At 35.4% G+C, this 21,728-nt stretch overlaps 1 long non-coding RNA gene across 21 annotated transcripts in view; it reads right to left on the bottom strand.

The window, feature by feature from the left end:
• The window catches only part of LOC106972675 (uncharacterized), a 137,519-nt gene that overhangs the window by 42,331 nt on the left and 73,460 nt on the right, over window positions 1-21,728 (bottom strand). For 15 of the 21 annotated variants that reach the window (XR_008295348.1, XR_008295360.1, XR_008295356.1 and 12 more), the window contains 3 exons: window positions 7,551-7,750; window positions 5,143-5,206; window positions 904-4,062 (listed from right to left, as the gene is read on the bottom strand). This is a non-coding gene — a long non-coding RNA (uncharacterized LOC106972675). Of the gene's footprint in view, window positions 1-903; window positions 4,088-5,142; window positions 5,207-7,550; window positions 7,751-21,728 lie in introns of those variants that run through there. The other 6 variants (XR_008295343.1, XR_008295344.1, XR_008295345.1 and 3 more) reach the window with 2 other exon arrangements.

Raw genomic sequence — 21,728 nt, 5'->3', positions numbered from 1 at the left:
GAAGGAGGAGGAAGAGGAAGAGGAGGAGGAAGAAGGGAGGGAGGAGGCAGGAGAAGATGATTGGTGGCCCACTTTCAATTGTACCTCTTCTCTGTGGCCTTGTTTCCCTCCTTTCCCAGGCATATTAATCAGTCTTTTCCTCTGTATAGACTTATAGGCCATCATAAAAACCAATTTTTTTTCCACTTGAATGTGAGCTCAATCACTCAACAATTTTAACACTACTATGTGTAAAGCACTGACAAACATGGTGAGAGGAATAATAACTTTGTTATTAATTAACACCTACATTTGGTGAAAAGCTTCTGAAAACCTCTACTAACATTTAAAATACACATATACTTTGGTTTGGTGATTCCTTTTGTAGGAATTCCTCATTTATATGTGTCATTTTGCACACTAGGATAAACATCTAGAAGAGGAAACGTTAAATCAAAGAGTATCAAGCACACAGTAGGGTTAAAACCTGCCTGGAAGCAGTTAAGTATCATTTTAAAAAGTACAATTAATTCATTCAAAAACATATATTAAACATTTGTTAGACACCATACTAAGTTATTAAGATTAAAAAATGAGTAAGACAAAAATCCTTATTCTCAGCTCACATTCAAGGGAGAAAGGACATCATTGTAACAGCAAAAGATGAGAAATAAACTCAAAGCTGATCAACAGGGGATGGGTAAATTATGGTTCATACAGTGAAATACTATGTAGTCCTTAAGGATGGGGCAAGAGTTTATAAACTAGGGAAAGAATGTCAAATATTTCTAAGTGGAAAAAAAGCAAGGTGTAGAACAACATATAAAGTGGGAAAATACTTCCACTATATATATACATATATATATACATATATATATATATATATATATATATATATATATATATATATATCTAATTGTGGAAACATACTCATTTTCTTATACATGCATGGAATTTTCTTTTTTTTTTTTAATTTTTTTTTTTAACGTTTATTTATTTTTGAGACAGAGAGAGACAGAGCATGAACACGGGAGGGTCAGAGAGAGGGAGACACAGAATCCGAAACAGCCTCCAGGCTCTGAGCTGTCAGCACAGAGCCTGACGCGGGGCTCGAACTCACGGACTGTGAGATCATGACCTGAGCCGAAGTCAGACGCTTAACCGACCGAGCCACCCAGGTGCCCCCATGCATGGGATTTTCAACAAAGATATGGGTGTTAGATGAGTGTTAGGGGGACTATTATGGCAAAGTATGGCTTATTATCTTATCCTGATACAAATGTTACTTTACCACCTTTCCTGTGAAGGCCCTCCACTTAGTAAAGAGTTGGCATCCAGAAACTTCTAGTAATTACAAATTTGTGTACCAGGTTGTAGGGAAGAAATACATATTTTTAAAATTTTCTAACAGTACTTCAAAGGTTATGTATAATGTAGAAGTGCAAAATACTTCAAGATTAGTAATGTCAAGGTTAGTATTTGAAAGTAATGACCCAAATAAGAGAAAAAGCCCTATGAATAAGTGTTTTGTTTTTGGTAGCAGTTATCCCCTCTTTTCTGCAGAAAAGCCAATTTAGTTGTTTTAGCATGTCAAGTTAATTTTCGGGATGATGTGTTTGCTTCCCTTGCTAGTATCATATTCTAGGACACACTAAGTTTTTGACATTTATGTGATTTAACTTGTTGGCTATAGTTGACATGGTTATATATGCAACACTGTTCAACACTGCTTTACTGATAAGATTATTAAAAACTGATAACTGGTTAAAAACATTAAAACAAAAAATATTGTAACAGGTTGGCAAATAGTAAGACAGGAAATGTTAAAACTACTGTTTAATATGTTCTTAGTCATTCATATTTGCAGGAAACTACTTTGAGTTGAGAAATAAAATGTGCTCATAGAAACATGTTACCTATGGAGATATATATGACATTCGTTCCTTCATTCCTTCATTCAATAAATCTTTAGTGACATCTACTGTGTGCCAAATACTATTTTAGACATTGGAGATACTGCAGAGAAATAATGCCTTCCCTCCTAGAACTTTTTACAAAAACAATTCATAATATTAACAAATGGTTTAATTAGAAAGACAAGCTTTTTATTAGTTTCTCAAAAGTTATGAGTTCACAATGCAGAGGTTTGTGGAAGGAGAAAGATTACCACAATTAAAAATATATATATTATTAAGGAAAGTGTAGTTTCAGAGTAGACTGAGTTTCTTATTTTAGTAAATACTTTAGAGATTATCTCATCTGGAGACACATCTGTCAAGATCATCTCAGTAAGCCTCTCGTATTCACTCTAAAATACAGTGGGACACTATCACTGGGATATCAAGACATGCAAAACATTGAGTCTTGTTTCAGAAAGGGGGACAAGGCAACTGTAGTTTGAAGAAAACAGGGATATATCAGATGCAATGCAAATTAAAAACTCTTGCCTGCTTTAGAAAAAAAAAAGCTTTGACATTTTCATATGGGTACACCACTTAACTCTTAACTTCTGGACTGGATGAATTTGTCAGTTTTATTTAAAAAATTTTTTAATGTTTACTTATTTTGAGAGAGCACGAGCAGGGGAGGGGCAGAGAGAGAAGGGGACAGAGGATCTGAAGCAGGCTCTGCATTGACAGCAGAGAGCCTGATGCAGGGCTTGAGCTCACACACCGTTAAGATCATGACCTGAGCCAAAGTCAGCTGCTCAACCAACTGAGCCACCCAGGCCATTTTAAATTGTAAGAAAATAATGGCAGAAGCTGGTCTTGGCCAACCATGCTGAAAACCTTGTTCTATTAAATCATATACACCTATCAATCCATCTCATATATACAAAGATGAATCATCACAATGACACATTAAGGTCTGTCATTCTTTTTTTTTTAATGTTTATTGTTTATTTTTGAGAAGGTGGGGAGGGGCAGAGAGAGAGGGACACACAGAAATCGAATAGGCTCTGGGGGCTCGAACGCAGGGCTTGAACTCACAAACGGGGAGATCGTGACTTGAGCTGAAGTTGAATGCTTAATCAACTGAGCCATCCAGGTGCCCCAAGGTCTGTCATTCTTAATGACCAGTACCATCAGTAGTTGGGCCTTCCCTGTTCTCCCGATTCTGTTATGTGTGTTTTATCTTTCCACCCACAGTTTTATTTCTGACAAGGCACTAAAGAGCTTATTCTTGAAACTCAGTAATTTGCCTTATAAGTGATTGGAAGTTGTCCCTAAAAAAATTTTCTGAAGAGTAAAATGTTGAATTTTACTCTTGAATTTAATATACAAGTCATAACTATAAAGAGTTCTTAGGTATGGTAAAATTGGAATTAATTTGGGCTGCTTTGAAAATATATCTGAAATCAGGAGCCCCAAATAACATAAAATGGTCATGGGAAAGGAGCTAGAGAAATAATATATGGTTTAGGGAATCATAAGCTATTTCTAATTTGTCTTATATATTGTTTACATCTGACAAACTTCAGTTTTGCTTTATAAGTTTTTGTACTGGTTCTCTATCACAAATAATAGAAATAGTCACATCACCAGAAACCTTGCTGGGATGACAAAATATTTATTAGAGCACTCCAAATCTCCCATATTCTACTGTTATTTTTCCTCTGTGCAGGGGAAGTTGACTCTGTTAACAGTAAGTTTAGCAATGCAGACGAGCCACTATGAGGAAATTTTTAAAAATAAATTTAGGACATTTTGTTACTTTGAGAGAGCCAAAGAACTCATGGAAGAGAACAATGTGACATCAAACTTAGTATTTCAAACAAAGTTCAAGAAATAAAGAGTTAATGTGAAAACATATTACTAAAATACTTAGATTTCTGGAATACCAATGACCTAGTAAAAGCCATCATTACTTACCAGCTTTGCCACAGAACTGCACTTCAAGAATTATTAGGCCTTCCAGGCGCCTGGGTGGCTCAGTTGGTTTAAGCGTCCAATTCTTGATTTCGGCCCAGGTCATGATCTCATGGTTTGTTGAGTTTGAGCCCCACATCAGCCCAGAGCCTGCTTGGGATTCTCTCTCTCCCTTTCTCTCTGCCCCTCCCAGGCTCATGCTTGCGCTCTCTCTCTCTGTCTCAAAATAAATAAATAAACTTAAAAAAGAAAAGAATTATAAGGCCTATCAGACCTATTAGAGATGAAAATTTATGTAAAAATTTCACAAAAAGTTCATTATATCATAATTATTAAGCTTAGAAAATAAAATGCCTTAATATTTATCTAAACTATGAGATCCAACTACAAAAATCTTTTAAAGGATAAAAAGTTAACACCTTACATGGCACAGAATAAAAGAGCAACAAACATTCAGCAAAATAAATAGGACTCTGCTTCCCAAACTAAAATGTGCTTAAGACATGTCTAATTATACAAACTTCTAGGTAGGCAGCATTCTGCACCTTCAAATTTCACACCAACACCTCAAATCCAGAATCATTGTTTTAAATGATTATCAGTGGAGTAGAACATACCCTAAACCAAGTGTTTCTATTTCACGTTACTCTCCATTATTTCTCACTCTGGTAAGCATCTGAATTTCTTTGGGTTCCCAACTTGGAAGCCAAATAGGAGAGATCTGTCTTGGTCTCCTTGTAATAAGAGACCCCAAGAAAGTCAGGCTGCAATGTCTGAGCTTCCATGAAATCTTTTAAGATGAGGAATGGGATTGTGTTTAATACTGATCTTTATATTCCCCTACAGTACTGGATGTCTAATGGTCTCAACTGAACTGAACTGAAAAATTTAGAACACTACAGTCTCGGTGAATAGGCACTTGGAAAAACAAGAATTATAGTAGATCAAAGATGGATGATACTCTATGTACAGAGTCTGAAAGAAGTGATTTAAGCTAAAGACTACAGAACAAAAAATCCCATGGTGTTTTTTCCATTAGAAGTTTACTTGGGTAATCACATACCAAGTGTGACGAAAATATTAGATGTCTATAGGAATACTAACTAGTTGAAAGTTACAGAAAATTACACATTTAATCACAGTAAAATAGCCCAGCCAAAGTTGGGATATAGTATATAGTTTGCTAATAAAAATGCAATGCTACAAGAATGCTTAGTAATTAAACAAATGTTAAGGGAATACAAATTCAGAATGAACTTTACATGACTATAACTGATATTAAATCTTGACTTACCTCCACAATTTAGGAGTCATAAAAAGATAGAAGTTATCAGACCAGGCATATAAGTCAAATGTAACTAGGACAGAAATACAGAAAAAAATGTTAGCAGTTCTGGATAACCTGATTTGAAGTCATAGGTTCACTGAACTTGGCTTAATCAAACAGTTTAAGGATTGAGTATGGTCCAAAAGATGTGGTATATCCAGAAGACATATTAGTGAGTGTTTTAAATGCTATTTTGGAAGCACAGATTGACATTTTAGGTTTCCTTACATATCATTAAAATGGAATAGTATATTAAAATATCAATTCAAGGTGTAGAATGATATGGGATTTCTGTCTGATGAAGGTGGCAGTTTTCCACAGCAAGTATTCACTAGGTAAATAGAGCAAGATACTTGGACATTCTAAATAGGAATCCTACAAAACAAGGTTTAGCTCCTAGAAAACCAAAATATTTCTTTCAATGAAATTCTGGCCCTGCCCCTTTGGTCACTTTTTAAATTCCTGGCTAAAATTTATTGAATCCCCGTTTGAATTTTTTGGACTAACACTTTTTTTTTTCAGAAGCAAGCCTAATTTAGGGTGAGAAGGAGAAAGTCACAGCTTCTTAGAACCTTCATTTCTGCTTAACAGTGTTTCTCCATCAAACACAAGTATTCATATAAGGAATCTCAATTATCTAAACCTATTTTTTACCATCTTCTGGAATCTCCTGTTATATCTCCTTTGAAATGCCACAGTCGTACATTTGGAAGATTTGGCTTCCTGGTTTTCAAATTTTTGTTTATTGTTACAGCTCTTCAGCCAGAATTCCAGGTCTTTGTGCTGTACTGTTTCTTGAAACTGGAGACCAGCACATTTCCCACAATTCAATTACCTGCCTTTCCATTTGAGAAATTAAAGCCATGTCAATTTTATATAAAGTTTTAACTGGTTGAATCCTGTGAACTTTAAGTTCTCAATTTCATTCCCTCAATCTAATATGGGGAAAGGTCTTTGTTTTATTAATAGACACGAAGATAAGTTCAAGAATATTAACACATATTAGTCATTGACTCTCACAACTAATATAAGTATAGGGATTTTCTTACAGGTGTAAGCTTGAGACATGACATTCTGAGGAAAATAGTTTTTTAGTTGGAAATGTTTATTTAAGATTATATACCTAATTAATTTATAGAAACTTATGTTACATATTTGCTTTTAAAAGAAAGTCTATTGTCCTTAATAGTTTTTGTTAGCTTGTCTATTCTTATCAGCTTTATGAGGATAACTGACATTTTTACCTCTCTAGCCTTTTACATAGAATTCTCCTTCTGTATATTCAGTGATCTTTAGAGGATTTCAAATGGAATGCCTAGATTTCTTAAATGCAATATTACAAAAATAGGATACAACATCTTTCTCACACTAGCTTCTCTTAACCATCCTCTTGCAGTGATATCACTGTTTCCTTCCAGTACAGAAAATATATAATTTTGACAACTCCCTTTTTCTCCCTTTTTATCCAACTCATCATGATGTTCTACGATTTTTTTTAAAAAATATCTTCAATTTATTATTTCATCTCCATTCTCAATGACATTATTTTGTTCAGGTTTTCTTTACTCCTCGATTACTACAATGGTCACATGCCCAGTTTCTTTTTCACCATACTTTGTATCTTAGAATCCTTCTCTATACAGCCTGCTGCGCCGCTCCCCCCTCCCCTGTCTGTCTGTCTGTCTATCTATCTATCTATCTATCTATCTATCTATCTATCTATCTATCTATCTATGGTATTGCTAGATTTAATTTCCAAAAATTCTATTACTTTGTCAACTTCCGTTATTTTGTTTCAAGAGGCCATATGGCCTGCCTATTCCATGCTATATCAAGACTAAAGTTCTACAGGGCACCTGGGTGGCTCAGTCAGTTAAACATCCGACTTCAGTTCAGGTCATGATCTCATGGTTGGTGAGTTTGAGCCCCGTGCCGGGCTCTGTGCTGACAGCTCAGAGCCTGGAGCCTGCTGCGGATTCTGTGTCTCCCTCTCTCTGTGCCTCTCCCCAGCTTGTGCTCTGTCATCTCTCTCTCTCTCTCTCTCTCAAAAGATAAACATTGAAAAAAAAAAAAAAGACTGAAGTTCTCAAGCTTGTTTTCCAGGCAAGCCCCAATTACTTAGTTTTAACCCAGTTATCCAAATTCATGTAACCTTTGCCTCAGGTCTTAGAGCAAAGGTCCCAAGTTTACTTTGTGGGGAATACTGTATTTTATTTTGCCTTAAATTCTCATCCACAAGCCAGGAAAGTCCACTGTTTAACAGTTCAGTGCATCTTAATTTACAGCATACAGGCCACAAATTACAAAATGAAGACCTTTTTTTATTGAGTCAGCAGAGACAACCAATTCCCCTGTAATTCCCCAAAATTACTTACAGTTTTGTGATGAGAGGATCATCTCGTGTGGCATTTATTGCCCTTTATTAGAGTGAGCAGTTGTCAGGCAGTCTGCTCTACATGGACAATGTCTGTTTTCTGCTTCCATTCTCAGTCCTTTCTCCACATGATCCAGGTACAGATGGAAGATCAGTTCTCACCTTTTGGAGGGGACGTAGTAGTGCTATCAAAATACATGCCTAGAAAACAGGTCATAAAGAAAATCATTACAAAGGGGAAACTGCTTTGCCATATAAACCATTATTTAATTGCTGGTTGAAATCCTGACTTTTGGTTAAATGTAAAATATAACAAGTCAACCACCCTCAAAGCCAACCAAACCCAATAGTAACAACAGATGTTTTAAAAAATGTAATTTATATACAGGTTCTGAAAAACAAACATAAATGTCATATAGATTTTATATAAAAGCTCTAAGGGTACATAAAATAAATCCTTATGACTTAAATGTCCTAGCAGAAAACAAATGCTACATATTTGTGTCACAATTTTGTCTTTTTAGATTTCTAAAAGCTTTCTCTGGGGTGCCTGGCTGGCTCAGTCGGTAGAGCATGTGACTCTTGATCTTGGGGTCTCAGTTCAAGCTGCACAATGGGTGTAGAGCTTACTTTAAAAAAAACTTTCTTTGGTGTGACTTGCATAGTCTCTTATACGATAGTCCAAGAAAATTTGTTAGAAAACCAATTTCATTCAACAAGGTAGCTCCAGTAAGCAGAGGGATTCAGAAGCATACCATTAACTTTATTAAAAATCTTATTTATTCATTTTGAGATGGAGCAGGGAAGGGGCAGAGAGAGAGAGAGAGAGAGAGAGAATCCCAAGTAGGCTCCAAAGTGTCAGCGTGGAGCCTGATGTGGGTCTCAAACCCACGAAATGCGAGATTATGACCTGAGCAGAAACGAAGAGTCAGATACTTAACCGACTGAGCCACCCAGGTGCCCCAGTAGCATACCATTAACTTTAGAGATGTATAAAGAACTTCAACAATGCTCAGTACATTTGTTTTTTATGATTACGGTAATGGTGTTTCTTAAAAAGTATTTTTTAACGTAAGTACTTTTCATTCTATCATCTTCCATCTCCTCAGATGGAAGGCTGACAAAAAATAGTTAAATTATACTTCATTGAAAAGCTTAGGATTATCAGTTGGATTACTCATGGCCCTCCCAAAGGGATATTGAAATTTCACAGGCCTTCTAACTGTTCACAAACCTACCCACAGGTTTTGACTTAAAAAAAAATTTTTTTAATGCTTATTTTATTTTTGAGAGCGAGAGAGAGACTGAGCATGAGTAGGGGAGAGGCAGAGAGAGAGATGGAGACACAGAATCCGAAGCAGGTTCCAGGTTCCAAGCCATCAGCAAAGAGCCAGACGCGGGGCTCGAACTCAAGAATCGTGAGATCACGACCTAGGCTGAAGTCGGACGCCCAACCAACTGAGCCACCCAGGCACCCCTGAAATTTTTCTTTAAAGGACATTTTAAGATAAATAAGACTTGAGACATGAATGTTAATAGGTAGTAGAGAATCAAAGAAGCCCTATAAAAGTAGTAAAAGGTGGAAAAATTCTTAAATTACCAGAAAAGAGCCCGGGCATTTCTGTATTTATCTAGCTGGTATTCAGCCTTTACAGAAAACATTTACCATAAAGGTATTATTGATTTTCAGGAATTAATTACCATTTAATTGCTAAGCACCCACTCTGTTAAGCTTGCAGAGTATATAATAAAGAGTAAGATAATCCCTGTCCATAAGGCAGGGTATATTAATTGTTCTAAGCCATGTTTATGAGCTCAAAAGAGAGAATTTCTGGGTGAGAAGGAAAAATGAACTGGGAAAATTTAATGCAAGAGGTAGATAGCCTAGGAGGATTTAGACAGGTGAAGATGAGGGAAAGGACATTCTAAGAGTAAATAACTTGAGCTAAGACTTAGATGCAAATTAGAGAGGGGTTTGGAAAAGGAGTATTTCTATTTGGCATAACCACATTACTTTGGTATTAATTCACCATCATTCCCATAGTGTTAAGATCAATGTTATGGAGAACAAAAAATATGCCTGATAGAATTTTGGCTATGCAACCCTTTCCTCTCAAGATTTCTCACTTGAGGGGTGCCTGTGTGGCTCAATCAATTAAGCATCCAACTCTTGGTTTCAGCTCAGGTCATGATCTCACAGTTTGTGAGTATGAGTGCCTGGTTGGGCTTGGCACTGACAGTGTGGAGCCTGCTTGGGATTTTCTGTCTCCCTCTCTCTGCCTCTCCCCTGCTCACACTCTCTCTCAAAATACATTTTTTTAAAAAGTGTCATGTCCGAGCAAGTACAGCAACTGTTATATGCTATTAAGTAAACAATGTTAGGTTCAGTGTTGAGAACTTCATATACAAAATTCAATTCCGATAAAAACATAAAAACACAAATTATTAAAAAAAGATTTCTCACTTGATTTGCTGAGCTAAAATCCATAGATTCCCTAATATTTAGGGTAATAAACTTGTCTGATATAATCCTAGATTTCCTTCCCTTTTTTTTTTTCTTCAACTGTTTTTTGGCTCTCAAAAGGGTTGCAGGCAATGCAAATCCTCATTTTCTTCTATTAGAAATTAGGGCCCCTTAAGCAAAGCAAAGCAATCTCAAATATGGTTACATTCATTTCCCTATTCCTCTATTTTCAATCTAGTGTATCTGTTTTACTCCTTCCAACTTGATACTTTGATTCATGTTTCCTGTACTTGAAAGCCTCCAATATCTTCATTTCCAAGAATTAATTCTACCTATTCTTCTTTAAGCCCAGCTCACCTTCCACCTCCCCTAAGAAGTCTTTTTTGGTGAGTCTAAGTCTACATTTTCTTTGATCTTCTACTAAACTTCAAGTCCACAAGGAAAAATTTACTCTCCACTATTTTCTAGTTGTTTCTTGTATGTTAGTATATTTCTATTATGGCTAAAAGTTCTTTGCTGACAGTGACCATCTTTTTGGACTATAGTAAGTACTAGACATAGAATAGGCTCTTAAAGCTCACTTGAAAAATGCAAAGAAAACTTAAAAAAATTTTTTTTAAGTGAACTGTATGTCACACATGGGGTTTGAACTCATGACTCTGAGACCAACATTTGCATGCTGTATTGACTGAGCCAGCCAGGCATCCCAAATTGTGAAAGAATTTTAAAGTAGTTTTTTAATAACCATCTTTGATGACATAAAATGATATTCACTCTTGTTATAGAATTTGAGGCCTCAAATTACAACCAACTCAGATTTTCACACCGTTCAAAATAAATTTGCATTATGAATAAACTGTCCTACTCTATCACATGTACATAACATAACCATGATGAAAACCAGTGGCCATTTGTGATAATCCAATTCCTTCTGATCCAATTTCTACAAGTAACTGGCCTTGTTTACAACCAACAGATTATAACTGAGCGTTTTGTAACTCAAATTCTTTAGAGTGTACATCTTTAAGTGTATTATCAAATCATGAATACACTAATGTTCAGCTTGAAATAAAGTGAAACTTTGCTTAAAGGAAATTGGAATTCTTCAAATTAAATCCTTAATCTGAATGAGTCTCTTGTGCTCTACCTCAAGAAAAAAATTATAATCAAATACACTTTGGGTTATATGAAACACATTGAACACAATTCTTAAAATTTCTATACCTATAATTACATATTACTTTATACTACTTGATAGTAAGATTCCTTACTCATAAAGTTTGGTGATATTCAGCATGCTTTGAGACAAGACAATATACTGACATACTGTAATTTTTAGGTTTTAGGAAATACTCAAAAGTTTAGGATTACTATAAACTTCAGTTAACTAAATCATCTAGTACTCCATACTGTTCCATTAATTCAATTAAATGCTTTATGTGATAAACTTAAAAAAATTATTTTTTTTTATGTGGGGGGGGGGTCAGATAGGGGCAGAGAGAGACAATTCCAAGAAAGCTCTGTGCTGTCAGTGCAGAGCCTAACATGGGGCTCTACCTCATGACTGAGATCAGGACTTGAGCTGAAGTCAAGCTGGATGCTTAACCGACTGAGCTGCCTAGGGATCCCCCAAATTTGATTTTTTTCCGAAATTTTATTATTTTAAATTTACAAGTGTTTCTCCCTCTCTAGGTTCCAGTTTTTTTTTTTTTCTCTCTCTCTCTCTCTTTTTTTGACTGTGTCTCTTACAGACAAGGTGTTGGTCTGACAAAGGGTAGGAAAAATAAATCTTTTTTTCTATAATGGCAAAGTTAAACATGTAATTTCCAAAATTCTAAGGTGATATTAAAGTCTCCCATAAATCTACAAGATTATTCAACTTTTTCCTTTGCTTTTGTAATATGTCAGTATAAAGAATTATTTGCAGGGTGCCTGGGTGGCTCAGTCAGGTAAGCCTCTGACTTTGGCTCAGGTCACGATCTTGTGGTTCGTGAGTTCAAGTGCCCCATTGGGCTCTCTGCTGTCAGTGCAGAGCCAGCTTCAGACCCTCTTTCTCTCTCTGCCCCTCCTCCGCTCACATGCACTCTCTCTCTCAAAAATAAATAAATAAGCATTTTAAAAAAAGAAGTATTTGCAAAATGGATATATTGGAGGCTTTGTTTAGGGTTTTAAAAATTTGGGACAAGACAGAGACAAATTCAATCTTTTAAATTTTAAACTGAGGTTTGGAGAGAGATAGCAACTTGCTTAAGGTCACACAACTAATGGCAGAGCCAATTTTAAGTATTTGAGTATCATCACACTTAACTTCTCTAAGTACAGTTTAAGCTTCTGTTTACATTGTCATTCCTCTGGCAAAGTAACAACCTACCTAAACACTTCTTTAGCCTAATGTTCACAAATATGAATTTATTATACTGCATTATAACCTTTTGTTCTCCTTCATTTCATGGTCATCTAAACCAGTGAGAAACCGTTAGCTTCTTTTACATGCTCAACTGGTATCTTAATAAAATGGCATCTTGGGGTGCCTGCTCACACTCTGTTTCTCTCTCTATCTCAAAAAAAAAAAAAAAAAAAAGAGGCATCTTGAGGACAGTGAAGAGAATGGTATCAGAGGCAAGTGCCTTGAACAAAATGACTTGTTGGATGAATGAATAGCTACACACATTATGTGTAATGAATAGTACACACATTACTGAATGAGAATGAAGTGATGGAAGTTTCATTGTCTGAGACCTTAAAAAGACAAAACCACAGAAAATAATTTACAGATTTGTGCGTCTAGAATCATCAAATTAATCTAATGAAGATTTTTACTTCTAATTTGTATTACCTGATTTTCTGCATTATTCCTAATTCTGTATGAATTCTTTTTTAAAAGTTTATTTTGAGAGACAGCAAGTGAATGAGCAAGCATGTGTTCACGCATGCAAAGCAGGGGAGGGACAGAAAGAGAGGGAGAGAGAGAATCCCAAGCAGGCTCCTTGCTGCCAGCCCTGGACCAACATAGGGCTCAATCCCATGAACTATGAGAGTAAGACCCAAGCCGAAATCAAGAGTCAGATGCTCAGTCGAGTCATCCAGACACCCCTGAATTCTTGAGTGAATACTAAGTTATTTATTTAGGGATGCTTATATTATTTTCCATAGAAGCAAGTAACAGAACCAAAAGCATAGTCTAAAAAAATTAATCTAAAATATTAATTTTACTATTTCTATGAGAAACTTCATCTTTTCAATTATGAGAAATTACACACAAAAATACTGACTACTAAAAGTAAACATGTTGGAAACACAGAGAAAGTTCTAAATTTATAAGATTATTTGCTGATAACAGAATTCTAAAAATCTGACTTACCTTTTAAAACCCCCATGTTAAATAAATCAGATTTATTCATTCAACTTTAATTTAAATGCTTACTATCTACCATGTGAAATACGTTTTAATTTTAATGTCCTTACATGTGTAAGGAAACTGTATTACTTGAAATAACATCAGATATCATAAATTGTAGAACTATACATTCCACACATTAATAAATTAAAACTATGAAAATGTAAACAGCACAATTTCACATAAAAAGATTATATTGACAGGAAACAGAATAAAAAGTAAACTTAGACAGAAAAAGTAATTTCCAACCACTTTAGACTTCTCCATGGCTAATAATTACAGTAGTCCCCCTTATCATTGGTTTCACTTCCCATAGTTTCAGTTACTGCTGTCAACCACAGTCTGGAAGCAGATGACTCCCTTCTGATGAATAGTCAGAAGGTCCACAGTAGCCTACTGCTACGTCACAATGCCTACGTCATTTACTCCATTTAATCTCATGACACAGCAACTTTATCTTCTCATACCATCACAAGAAAGTTGAGTACAAGGTATTTTGAGAGAGCACATTCACATAACTTTTATTATAGTATATTGTTATAATAGTTCCATTTTATTATTAGCTATTGTAAATCTCTTACTGTGCTTCATTTACAAATTAAACTTTACCATGGGCATATATGTATAGGAAGAACACAGTATATACAGGGTTCAGTACCACCTGCAGTTTCAGGCATCCAGTGGGGATCTTGGAACATGTCCCTCACAGATGGGGGGGGGGGGAGGACTATTGTATGGATACATTTTGAAGATGAGGTTCTTACGCTTCCGTTCACAGGTCTCTGGTAATTCTATTGAGCAATTATCTACCTCAAGCTGTTAACACTGTCATGTCTTGATATCAGAACCCTATTGTAATGCAATGGTATCTCAGGCTTTTTCTTGTCTAAAAATGAGGATATGGAGTATTCTATGGCAGTGAGCAGTTAATTTTAGAAAGGTTATTAAAAATAAAAGGCAATTTTCAGGTGCCAGGGTGGCTCAGTTGGTTAAGTGACTGACTCATTTTGACTCAGGTCAGGATCTCACGGTTCACGAGATTGAGCCTTGCATTGGGCTCTGTACTGACAGTGAGGAGCCTGCTTGGGATTCTCTCTCCCTCTGCCCCTACTCAACTTGTGCTCTCTCTCTCAAAAAATAAATCAATAATTAAAAGGAAATAAAATGAATTTTAGAGTAGCAAATGTGTCAGGTAAATTATCAATCATTTGTTAACTATAAAACACCCAAATATTTGACAAGGTAGGGTTATATCTAGTTGGGAGGACTTAATTATAAAGAGCAACAGAGGCTACCATGTGAAATCTATCCAAGAGGCTACACACAGTAAGCAGGGTATTAAGAGCTTCAGTTAATTTGGGAATATACTTAGGTCCCCCTCCAAAAGTAGAGCCCAGAAGCCAGATTTCCCAATGCAGAGCAAAGCATCTGAATATGCTGGGCTTAGGCAGACAGGATTCAGAGGTTGGATACTGCGGATTTAGGCATGCAGGGTTTGGGAGGTCAGCAAGATCACAAATGGAATGCTAGGTAAAGGAGTCACAACCAGATCAGGGAAAGATGCAAGTGAAAACAGCATCTATTTCTTGATGAGGTAGAAACAGAAAGTAGTTACAAAGAACTGTTTTGGTTGGATTCTTACAAGCTTGTATGGATTCATTGGCCTAAGCAAGATTGACTTGGATTTTAAAGCTGTCTTAAGCAATCAACTATTGGGTCAATCACACGACTGACAAAGTGGGGAAAAAAAGCTGTTAAATAATTTTAATACCTTTTAAAGTACTTAATACTTTTAAAACTCTGAATCTTAAGATAGTAGAAGTTAACTGAAATTCCTGACCTCCATAGTGCTTTCTTGTAAAATTTGAGAACATCTGGGAATGCATTTCAGCCTGCTAGAGACAATTTTTCTTAAGACTTACATCAGATATATTGTCAAAGTTTTTGTCTATGTTACCTAGGGGATAAAATATGCTGTGTGAAATTCTTTATTCCTAACTAGTACATCATCTCAATGAGAAATGAACACTTATAAAGACTTTCATATACAAAACCGTATTAACTGGCAAACACTATTTCACTTTTCTAATTTCTCTTTCCTTCTGATCCTTTGGTGAAATTGTGATACTGGTTATCTATAAATAAATTTGACCTGAGCCTGGAGAATTCCACTGTAAAGTTAAGACACAATTTCTGGCTAAATGACTAGTGAGTTGTCTTGGGCAACCATATTAATATTGGTATCAATATATCATGTAATAAGGAAAAAAACTAACATACTACTTAGTGCTGTGGGGTCATCAGCTCTACTTACTACATTAGTCACAGATGAGCTGTTAAGATACAGTCTCTGGGCTTATAGGCCAACAGAAAAGAAGGGAAAAAAAATCATCACAGTATGATGTAACATAAGCAATAATGAAACTATTGTAAGGATGATAGTACAGAAAGGGAGTGATCTTCTGTGTATGTAGACAGGCCCTTCTAAGGTAATACCTGAGAACATTTCTAAGTGCTGAGTGAGGATTTGTTACACTGCCTGGAATTGGTTGAGACAGAATGTTTAATACTAATTAAGCCCTGCCAGAAGTTTAATTCCTTAAATTGATATGAACTACTAAGAAAAATGGTATGTCTGATAGCTTAGGGATAGTATCCAAAACAAGTCACAATTTGTATTGTATAGTTTGTCTGCAGTCAGTTACAAAAGGTCTATTTTTCTTGGATTTTGATGAGCTTTCAGAGACACAGTATGCTTAAGTGAGAGGACAATGATGTTTGATGCTTTAAAAACAATACAACCAAGTATGACCTATTGATTGTGTAGACTTACTCTGGACAGTTGGGGGGTGGGGTGCAGCTTTCTCAATGTCCTCTATCACATTGCTATCACAATGAAGATGACTCAATTCATATATCTGCATGTATATATCCATGGACCATGCAAATAAATATACAGAAGGTCATGGACACATAAACACATCCCATGACAAATGTTACCAAAACACACTTCTAAGAGCAGGTCTCCTTGCGGTAGGACAACAGTACCATCGTGGAATATTTGAGAAGTTAATTTGGTTTGATAGAATACTTCCACATACAAACCTATCTTTAAGGTATCAGTATTATTTTTAGCAGTTTTCGGCTTAGTATTTTGTCTCCTCTACCTCTGATTATAGGACAGAGGTTGTAAATATTAATTACTAACAGCAGATCTGCAGTCAAACCACCCGGGCTTGAATAGTGATTTCACCCTCCCCCCCCCCCCAACTTATTAGTTATGTGCATTAGGCATACTATTTCCTCAACTCCATTTCTTTACCTGTATCACAGGGATAATGATATGCTTCCCTCACAAGGAGGTAGAGACTTAAATGGTTTATTACATGTCAGTTTCTAGCAAAAGACAATGTGTTAGCAGTTATTTCTATCACTAAAAGCAGCAGCTAAAGCTTGAGTGGTTTCTATATGCACTTAAATCAACCCTAGTAGATATTAAAATACTTTGATTTAGGTCATTTTCACTAAAATTACCAAACAATAAAAAAATTACTGGCTTATCTCCCACAGGGGCAAATAAACCTAAAAAATGTGCCACAGCTGATGTTCCATTATTATATTTACTATTATCTCCTATCCATAATCTCAAATCTAACTTGGAAGAGAACCAGTGTTTGAAAAAGTACTTAGCTGTAAAAACTAAGAAGCCTGCCTTAAAAGATGTCACAAAAATTATTTTCTTAGCCAAGCCATAATATTGTTTGTCTCAACAATGATTTGGCCTCGAAAGAACTGGCAAAGATACTACAAAATTATTTCCTGCACATCTGATGCCAGAATCAACTACACTCCACTGCCAATTTCAGAGTGATATTGATCCTCCTGGGCACACTCCATTTAATAAGTAACTGAGCACCTACTATGTGCCTGGCAAGATAGAAAAAGTTCCAACTGAAGCTGGATTCCCCTATATGTAATTACAGAAAGAATTCCAAGAGTGGTGATTCTAAGCCCAAGCTATTGTCCTGCAGTCTTATGAACATCCAGCACCACAGAATATAAACATCAAAGAATGCCGTACTGACACTATAACTAAAATCTCAAATCAGAACTATAGATTAAAAATTACTATAGAATGGATTCCTTCCTGTTTATCTAATATTTTCAACTTTACTCTCCTGTTAAGTCTTAAGAGGAAAATGAAAAGTTAATGATCCATTTCTATTCTGGATTTGTCTAATAGCCTTCAAAAAGTAATCCTTCTTGAAAACAAATGCCAATTTATAAAAGCTTTTAATATTTAAAAATTATGTTCTAACTCTTAGTATTTAATGAAAGTAAGTTAACATTTTTATTTCATAGTTCTCAGACAAGTGATATGTTTCTGGAAACCTTGATCTTGAACTTCTTAGAGTACCTTCCTTAGATGCTGCCAGGTCTGTTAAAACAATGATCATTATCAGTAAAAACTGTCCAAAAGCAAAACAAAATCCATGTTTCCCTATGATTTCCTTTAGTCAAAAGTTGTCCTGTTGGCACAAATGGTCTTACATTTTAAAGGCAAGGACTTAAGATGATGTGTACTCATTTTCTTCATTCCAAACAGTATCTTTAAATCTTACTACCCCAACCCCATTTCATCACTTTTGAGGGTCTTGGCAAAGCAGTCCACTTCCCTAATGCACACATTCAAAGTCAGCAGAAAGCCCTTGCACATTCCTGAAACTCCCTGGTTTTGCCCTCCAGGTGAAAACAAAATGCACAAGCCTCAGATTGTTACTTGTCTTCTCTTTTTCAAGGAAGCTTGGAAGCTCCTCAGTACCTTCAACCATTCCTTGTGAGATCTGAGCACCTCATATTTTTCAATTTTCTGAATGCACTCCAGTTGGTTCACATCCATACTCTACATGTGTCCTGACATGAGTCATACATACCAAGACTTCCAATCAACAACGGTTTGGGGGAACAAGTGTTTATTAGCATGTAACAGGTTAACCTAAATAAATCAATTTTCATGCTAGTTTTGAAATGTGTCCAAAGTTTACCTAAATTCCAAATTACATAATCCAACTTGGCTATCCAGAAACCAAGGCTACCTAGTATTGTTGCGGGGAGGGGGGGGGGGGAAGTACACAGAAGAAATTCTCTTTTTTGGGTGAGGGGGTATTTAGTTCCTTAATCAATATGGGAAATACAGTAAAACCATCACAAACTTTTCCTGAAGAGTGTGACTATGTAAACTTTCTAAAATGAGTAAGTCATCAATTTTTAAAGGTCCAAATACCTTGAGTTTTAGAGGTAAACACATCTAAGAATCACTAATTAAAAAAACAGTACAATAGCTTATTATCGACCAGAGGCTTTACTTTTGGGTGTTTTTTTTTTTCCCCAGAGGATGCAATAAACCACTAAAATGCAGACCCTAGTGGCACCACAGGCCTGTTCTGGTGACAAATATTCCTCTCCACAGGTAAAGATTTTTAGATCCCCCCAAATGTATTTTCTTTACCGTATTAGCCAACGTGTTTTCAGGTTCTAAACCTGCTTTTCTAAATTAAACTACCACTGTTCTTAAGAGTTTCAAATTATAAAATATTTGCATGTGAAAAAACCAAGTTGAGACATACCATATTTTGCTTACATTCTAAATGGGTCACAGTAACAGAAAGGTCATACACTAGAACTCATACATTTGTGTTAGGTTTACATATTGGTAACTTTAGTCATGTTTTGCACGAAATGTCCATATTAATGTTTTTTGAATATCAAATATGAATTCCACAATTTTAGAACAGCTCAGGTTTTTGGTAAATTTGATGTGGTTATGGAGATACAAAAGAAACAAATTCATAACTTAGTACACCAGTCTTAGATTTCTCTCTGAGCAAATCTTGGGCCAGTATACATATTTCAGTAGTTATTTTTCTTTCCTGCTAAAAAACCTTCAATGACTTCCCTTGCTTCAGAATGCTTCTCACACAATGGAAAGGTACCGTTGGGGTTGGCATGCAGGTGTGGTAGAAGCCAAAGGGTAAACAAGATGCATCTTCCCATAAACTCAGATTTACTAATCTTGAGGAAAAAAAGTTAATAAAATTTAAGCATTTTTACAGTAAAATATTATGCAACAAATTATAAAGACAATAGTTATACTTTAGATAAATGTAAAGAAAAAATTTTCTTAGCCAAAAGCACATCCCCTCTCTCTTCTCTAGAGAGAGATGTTCTAGATTTTGATCCCTGGAATAGTTATGATTTGGATTAAGAAATAAAATTTGTTAATTCAACTATGCAACTAGAAGGGAATAATATAAAGCTAATAATTGTTGCTACTGGATAGTAAAAATAGGATTTTTAAATAGAATTTTTTGCCTTTTCCAAAGGTTTCTATGCCTATGTATTCCTTTTATGCTAGGAGAGATTAAATCTTTTCAAGGAAAATTATTTTTTCTATTAAAAAGTTTATTTATGTATTTTTTAAAGTTTATTTTTGAGAGAGACAGAGCATGAGAAGGGGAGGGGCAGAGAGATAGGGAGACACAGAATCTGAAGCAGGCTCCAGGCTCTGAGCTGTCAGTACAGAGCCCGATGTGGGGCTTGAACTCACAAACTGTGAGATTAGGACCTGAGCTGAAGTCGGAGGCTTAACTGACTGAGCCATCCAGGTGCTTCCCCCCTCCTCAAATTTTTTTAAAGTAAGCTCTACACCCAAAGTGGGATTTGAACTCATGACCCCAAGAACAAGAGTCACATAATCTACCGACTGAGCCAGCCAGGTGCCCCAAGCAGGAAAATTCTTAATTTTTAGATCTGAAAGTCAGTTTCATTGCTGTTAAGTATCTGTAACTATAAAATAAACTGGATTTGTTTTTCTTTACATAGTTTATTAATACAGTTTCAAAATTAAAATAGATTTATCACTTTCATACTTACCTTTTGAAGTTTTGAAGAGTGGAGAAATGACAGCAAAAGCACTCAACAATGAATTCAAGATGTGATTTTTGAATTCCTTTCAACCCTCCTTTGAGAACAGAGATTGCTCCCCTACAGCTGATTTTTAAATTATCTGATTTTTGAAGTTACCTGTTCAGTTCTTCCCTGATAGTTAATTTTTATCACTTCTAAATTTCCTGAACCCAGCAAAATTTCCAAAAGGGTTATGATTATGTGGTGGTGCTCCAAATATTTGTTTTTATTTTTTAAGGGTTTTTCTCTCTCCTTTTCAAAAACAAACTTTCCCCAAGTCACAAAAATCATAAAGCTTACTTATAATCATGAAAATAAGATCCACCTTCCTCATCTTAATAAGATTTGTCTCACGCCTGTAGTAAACCAGTGATTAACAGTTCAGCAAATGTATTCTTCTAAGGAGTCTGTTCATACTGTCTGACATTTATCATGAATAATTTTCTAGCTGATCAAATATTCATTACATTATTTTAAGTAGCTGCACAGTATTCCACTCAGCATGCTATTTAATTAGCCTTTTAATATTGGACACTTTAAAAACTCTTACAAATTTTTATTATTATAAGCAACACCATAATAAACACATGCATTACTTAAGAGTGTATTTATTACTTTTACAATATTGAAAAATTAAAATGACGACTTATTCCTTTAAATGTGCTAAAATCCTAAAAATATATATGGATGGTTCATACTCATTTATATATGAGATATAGAAAGAGAGAGGGAAGGCGGAAATGGAAGTAGATAAAGAGGGCCAGAAGGAAGGAGGGAGGGAGAAGAGATTTTCATGTAACTGAGGAAAAAAATCAACTATATCAACGTCAGCACAAAATTAGTATTTAAACTTTGGGACCTGATATTTAGGTTGATGTTTTCAAGTTCTGGGTGTTTTAGTCCACTTGCTTTTCTTCATTTTGTTGATAAAATTTTAAATGTTTATTCATATGGCTAATGCATTTAAAAGGTTAATATGTATTAATAAATGAGGCACAATTAATGATGAAGTATTATGTCCCTCAGGTGTGTTAAGTTAGGAAAAAAAGGCTAAGAACTAGAGATATAAATCATTCATACCACAAGATAGAGGGATAATACCACATGGTTAAAGTCAAGAAACATTTACCACACACAAGAGGTCTGGCTCATTTTTAACCACGTATAGGGAGGGATTAGCTGGGAGAGAACTGGGGTGGTGAAATGGCATAAATAAAAGCAAACAGAAAAACGGATGGGTCAAGACTAGTTCACCTAAAGAAGAGTTGGGGCAATATCATGATGCAAAAGCTAACAAGTTTGAATTTTACCTTATAAACAAAAGCAGTGTTTTAGGAAGATTAAGCTAGTGG

This window comes from Acinonyx jubatus, chromosome A1 (assembly GCF_027475565.1).
Source record: "Acinonyx jubatus isolate Ajub_Pintada_27869175 chromosome A1, VMU_Ajub_asm_v1.0, whole genome shotgun sequence".
Lineage (NCBI taxonomy): Eukaryota > Metazoa > Chordata > Mammalia > Carnivora > Felidae > Acinonyx > Acinonyx jubatus.
Note: the sequence above shows the minus strand (reverse complement) of the source record. Positions and strands in the feature narration are given on the sequence as shown.